This window comes from Pseudophryne corroboree, chromosome 6, assembly GCF_028390025.1.
Source record: "Pseudophryne corroboree isolate aPseCor3 chromosome 6, aPseCor3.hap2, whole genome shotgun sequence".
Taxonomy (NCBI): Eukaryota; Metazoa; Chordata; class Amphibia; order Anura; family Myobatrachidae; genus Pseudophryne; species Pseudophryne corroboree.
In genome coordinates, this window is record NC_086449.1 from 230,154,427 (window position 1) to 230,160,630 (window position 6,204).

Here is a 6,204-nt window from a genome sequence, read left to right on the forward strand (position 1 = left end):
TATGTATTCATTCATGCCCTTGGGTGCTAGGCAATCCAATTTGAAAGTCCATTCGGATTCATGTCTCAAAAGCGCTTTCATGAGGTCGCCACCACGAATTCCCAAGCTGATTTTCTCTAGTCCAAAAGCTTTCAAATCATTCGGGTTACCCCCATGGTGGTGATGGAAGTGGCGTGCGACTGAGGTCAATTTTTTGTGTTTTGAGAGATCAGTTGAGGCATTCCTCACAGATCCAACATGTTCTAAAATACGTTGTTTTAGGGCCCTTGTAGTGATGCCCACGTATTTCATGTTGCAACTGCAGTAAATGCAGTACACGACTCCAATGGCATTACAGTTAATAAATTGTTCGATGGTTAGTAGGTTGTTATAACGGTCCCGTATAGTGGACATTTTGGTCATATGAGAACATGCTTTACAATTTCCGCAAGGAAAAGAGCCTTTGAGAGTGGTGATTTTCTTTGGATTCTTGGTATAGTGGCTACTCGTTAGTCTGTCCTTGAGATTTCTGGAACGTCTCCAGCTCATGGATACCTTCTGTCCAATAGTCTTAGAAAGATCCTCATCCAAGTGTAGAATTGACCAATGTTTGTCAATAGATTCTTTAATCAATTTCCACTCCTTACAGAAAGTGCCCACAAATCTTAGAGTATTGTTTTGTGTGGATGAATTCGTACTTTCCTTGTTAGGGAAAATCAAGGTATCCCTCGGTATTTGATTGCAGTGCCATCTAGCTCTTTTGATAGAGCGATGGCTGTAGCCTCGTTCCAGTAGTCTTGAGGTGAGTTCATTGCTCTTCAATCTGAAGGTATTGGGATCTGAGCAGTTCCTTTTAAGGCGCAAAAACTCCCCTTTGTGGATATTGGTGATGGTAGGTGGAAAATGAGAACTGGTTTGATGGAGAAGGCTATTGGTGGCTGTGGTCTTTCGATACAGTTCGGTTTGTATGAGGCCATCCGGAGTTTTGTATATATTGAGATCCAGAAAGGATACTTGATTGGTGCTAATGTGGTATGTAAGCTTGAGATTGATATTGTTGCAGTTTAATGCTGCAATAAAGGATAGTAGTAATTTCTCATCACCTTCCCAGATCAGGATAATGTCGTCTATGTAACGCCACCAAGCTAAGATATGTTGAGTGAATTTGTCATTATCAGGGTGCATGACAATTTCTCTTTCCCACCTGCCTAAATAAAGGTTGGCGTAAGTAGGGGCACACGCGGCACCCATAGCAGTGCCCCGGATCTGAAGGAAAAAGTGGTCATTGAAGGTGAAATAGTTGCGAGTGAGTACAAATTCCAGAAGTTCAATCAGAAAATTGTGAAAATCGCTGTTATCGGCCATACCGAGGAAGTACTGCACAGCTTGTATGCCCACCTGGTGATTGATGCTAGTGTACAAAGATTCAACATCGAGGGTAACCAAAAGGTGGTGGGTGTCCAGTTTGATGTCATGTAGTTTTTGAAGTACATCGGTGGTATCCCTTATGTATGAGGGAAGATTGAGCACATGTTGTCGCAGGTGTAGATCCAAAAAAACACTAGGTTTTTCGAGTAAGCCCCCTTGCCCAGATACGATAGGGCGCCCCGGAGGGACATTGATATTTTTATGTATTTTCGGCAATAGGTAGAGGGTGGGAGTTTTAGGTTTGTCAGTTGTAAGGTAGATCTTCTCTTCTTTGGTAAGAGTGCCCATAGAGTGAGCCCGGTCCAAAATCCTGTTAAGGGCAATCCTGAAGTTGTCCGTAGGGTCAAAAAGTATGCGTTTATAGCATTGTGAATCTCCTAGTTGTCTCATGGCCTCAGTAGTATACATTACTTTCGGCCAGAGTACTACATTTCCTCCTTTATCAGAAGGTTTGATTATTATGTCGGTCCAGGATTGTATCTCCCGTAAGGTTTTGCGTTCTGTAGTATTAAGATTGTCTCCATAATTGGGGTTTTTCCTAGATTGTAGATATATTTTGTCTAGATCTCTGGAGACAAGTTCTTGAAAAATCTTTATTTCAGCTGAGAGGTGTTCGGGAGGAAAAAAAGGTCGACTTATTCTTGCATTTAGGTCTGGACTGTTGAATTGTAGGATCTTGGTTGGGCTCTTGCAGTTCCTCCAGAATGCTAATGGCTTCTAAATCTTCAGCAGTCAAAGATTGAGAGAAGGAGGTAGCGTCTGAATCCGGATTAATTGACGACAAAGTTCGAGAAGCGAAGAATTTCCTTAAGAGTAGTTTACGTCCAAAGAGTTTCAAATCTTTTTCCCATGCGAAACGATTTAGATGTTGGGAAGGTGAGAAGGAGAGTCCCTTAGTGAATATTTTGATGTGATCATCCGTTAAGATTCTATTGGATAGGTTAATAACTTTAAGATGATCAGTTATTTCCTCCGGTTGGTTCTGACAGGGTATCTCGGTGGTCCCGGTTGCAGCCAATCTGTCTGGTCTCGCTGATTTTTTGCTCCCCCTCCTCGTCTTCCTCTTTGTCGGAACTTGGGTCTTCCTCCACCCCTGCCTGCCCCTAAAAAATGGGCTGATGTGTTAGCACTGGGTTCGTCTCGAAAGTTATATCGATCAATCTCCCTATCGCCTGAGTCTGAGGGGTCTTCTCCTCCGGATGATTCTGCTTCCGATGAGGAATACCTGTCCTGGAATTTGGAGTATTCCCTGCGTGTATTCGTATGCTTCCAGTGAAAGACATTACCAGTCCTGAAGTCTTTCATGTCCCGAATGAATTTGTGTTTTTTTCCATCTGTAATCCTTTGTTCATAGGGTTCTAGATCTTTTTTAATTTTTTCAAAAGTTTCTTGGAATTTAGCATTTTTTTCCCATTCCTCCAAATTTTTAGTGAGTTCTTCTATTTCTTTCTCACAGTCATTAAGTACCAGATGGTTATGTTTAAGTAACACAGCCATAACACTCATTACACTCTCTCATTTGTGTCCTAGTGTTTATTACTGCCATATTTCAGCAGCAACGCCCAATCTCATCCGACCTTGGAAGCTAAGCGCTGATAAGCCTGATCAGTACCTAGTAGGGTGACCTCTTGGGAATATCAGGTGCAGTAAGATTGTGACCTCTGATCACAAACAGCAGAAGTGTTAGAGCAACTTCTGAAACATACCTATTCCTTATCCAACTTTCCCGCAAACCTTCTATTTATCTACAATTGGCTTTGCCTTTAGGCTTATTTATCAATGCTCTTTTGTATCTTTAATAATCATACTTTTATCTTAAATGCTTTGTTATCTATAAGGATCTAGCCTTTTAGCAAACAGAATCTCTACCAGGTGATTACCCTCAGTCATTTGACATTTCAATTATGAACCTTTGTGCCTCTCATCTATTCTCATGAGGTTTTAGACTAGGTGCTTACCTACAATTATCACTGCGGTGATTATATGTACATATCATTTACCTCTACTCCAATTTTGAATTTTGATTAACTCAGGCACCTTAATAATATTAATTTTTTGTAATTTTTTATGTTTTTCAGTATATTTTTCACCACAGGTGCCCATAATTTTGTATCAGGCTTATCCTGATTTCTGTCAATATATATGTTTATTTTGTGTTCTTGAACAATTTTTTTGTATCAAACTCCTCATTACTTTTATTCGTTATTAATTAAATGTTAAGTTTTAATAAACTGATTTCAAATTTCTAAGCGTGCCCCAACACAGAGTCTTTCTTTTTTCTTCTCTTTGCTTAACCATTACTGACTCTGGGAGCACCACCAACTCAAATAATTATTTAGATGTCTTCATTAAGAATCTTTAAATTTAAACTTAGTATCGTTGGTCATTCCCTGAACAGTTTTCTACAATCTGTGTATTAATCTATGTTCATCATTACCACATTTTTCCTGTGCGGAACCAAACCAAATTTCTGTTAACACAGGACAAGTCTATTGTAAAGGCCACTCAGAATGGGACAAGTTGAAAGCTTTCATCTATTTATATAAATGTGAAAGCCCTCACTCACTCACTCACTCATCACTAATTCTTTTACTTCCCGATATGTTGGGAAGCTGAAATGTAACATAGGTATTCTGCAGGTGGGAAGTAGGAAAACTATTATGTAATTAAAATTGTAATAAACCTCCCCTAAGGTGATGAAAAGGGGATTGACATAATAACGTCACTACCGATGCATGGCTTACGTTGCGTGAACAATAATGCCCAAATGGACAATCGGTTCAAATTTGAATTGCACCTCCAGTGTGTAAAATTTAATATACTACAAAAAAGGTGCTGCCACAATTTACCATATCTGCTACAGGCTCCTCGGGTAACTCCAAGGACCACTGATTAATATTTACTTACATTAACACATCTCAAATTTACATCTCTATAAAGTTACCAAATTATTAACACTCATTTATATGTATGTTCCCGGTGGAAACAGTTATAGGGTGAGACAAGTGCAATGGAGGATTAGGTTGAAGGCAAAAATACACACAATATATGAAAAATGCAGTTTATATTCAATGTACTTAGCTGTCAATTTCCATTAAGTCAGAAAATGTTCGGTTACAGCAATTCATAATCCAGGAGCCCCTCCCTATCATGTAGGCTAGATATGTCAGATCTCCCAGTACATCTGCAGTCAGTCTGGGTATAAGACTTCTGACCCACCCGAAGGTCACATACTTATAGGGCTACTGACCAGACTCAGATGTGACAATACCATAAAAGGGCATAATCTTAAAGGTCACAAACTGATAGGGTTACTGACCAGCCTCAGAGGTGGCAATACCATAAAAAGGCATAACCCTACAGCTCACATACTGATAGGTCATGTAGCAACAGGATATATGATGTACAAAAGAATGTACAATGCTGTATGCAAAGTACTGTTATCCATGCTCCCCAAAGCATTAAAACTACAAAGGAACAATAAAACCACAAGATGGTAGTAGAGTCAATTGTCCCATATCACAATGTACAACAGTGAAAATCAGAAACTACCGTGCGAATAATGGGTAGAAAAACAGGTGTAACATAAAGCAAACAAGGAACCATGTAGTTTAACCATGAGAATGAGGGGGGAGCAGGTCCTTAGTGGCAGTGTGAATAGAGGGGAGTAAGAAGAGTCCTGAGAAACCATATGGTTAAGGGAAAAAACCCAGCAGTGAAAGGGTTTAAAGTCTGCACAAAGTTTCCATAGCATGTAAGTTTAAAGGTTTCTGGATTATGGAATAGTTTAAATTGAAGAGTCTCTGAATATTGAGACATCAATATGTCTGCCTGAAGAAAGTGTATACAATGTGATGGAAGGAGAGAGTGTCCCTGTATGTTAGGTTCTGAGGTCCATTAGGAGTCTCCGAACTACTGTACAGTACTGTGCCCACCAATGTCAGGTACAGTATGTGATGCCTTTTATGGCTGTGATGCATAAGATTTTGCTAAGCTAGAAAATATAACCATCTTTTGTAACTATAAAGGTTAATATACAGTATTTGTCATTTGCCATCTATTGAAAATATTGTGCTAGAGGAAGTTGGCAAAGTAGCACTTGATCCATTAAGCTATGCTGGAGGATATAAAGAAGTGTATGTAACCCCTGGTTATTATTTTATTAAACATAATATGTATGTTAGCATAAGTAAGGTGAAATAAGGGAAATACAGTGTAATAGTGCATTTTCATGGTATATATGGTGATTCAGTGTAATTAGATTGTAGCTGGAGATTGTAGATTGTAGCTGGTAGGAATATTGTTAAACAGCAATGCTATGCATACAGTACATGGTCAGATAAAATGCCTGTTAGACGGACAGACATTTTATCTAACAACCTGGCACCTATTAGATATTATGGGCATACAGGTGGTTATAGTATTGCCTCCTAAAAACTAACACCAAAAAGGAGTGACTGAGATATTTAGGGACAGGATCATACAGTCAACATTAGTCCCACATTGGTTACCTTAATGGCTGTTGAGACATCTTCTAAAACGTTATCCTCCATGAAGTAGACATGCAGCTTAAGATCCAAGGGGTGTATTTACTAAGCCTTGGCTAGAGATAAAGTCACTGGAGATAAAGTACCAGCCAATCGGCTCCTAACTGCTATGCCACAGGCTGTGTTTGAAAAATGACAATTAGGAGCCGATTGGCTAGTACTTTATCTCCAGCGACTTTATCTCCATCCAAGGCTTAGTAAATAGACTCCTCAATCTTATTACCAGATAACTTCAGTTATTTCTATAAAG

General features: G+C 39.3%; 1 pseudogene; it reads left to right on the plus strand.

Moving 5' to 3' along the window:
* Positions 1–2,941: 2,941 nt before the first annotated feature.
* On the plus strand, positions 2,942–3,060 carry LOC134937077 (5S ribosomal RNA; annotated as a pseudogene).
* Positions 3,061–6,204: the final 3,144 nt, after the last annotated feature.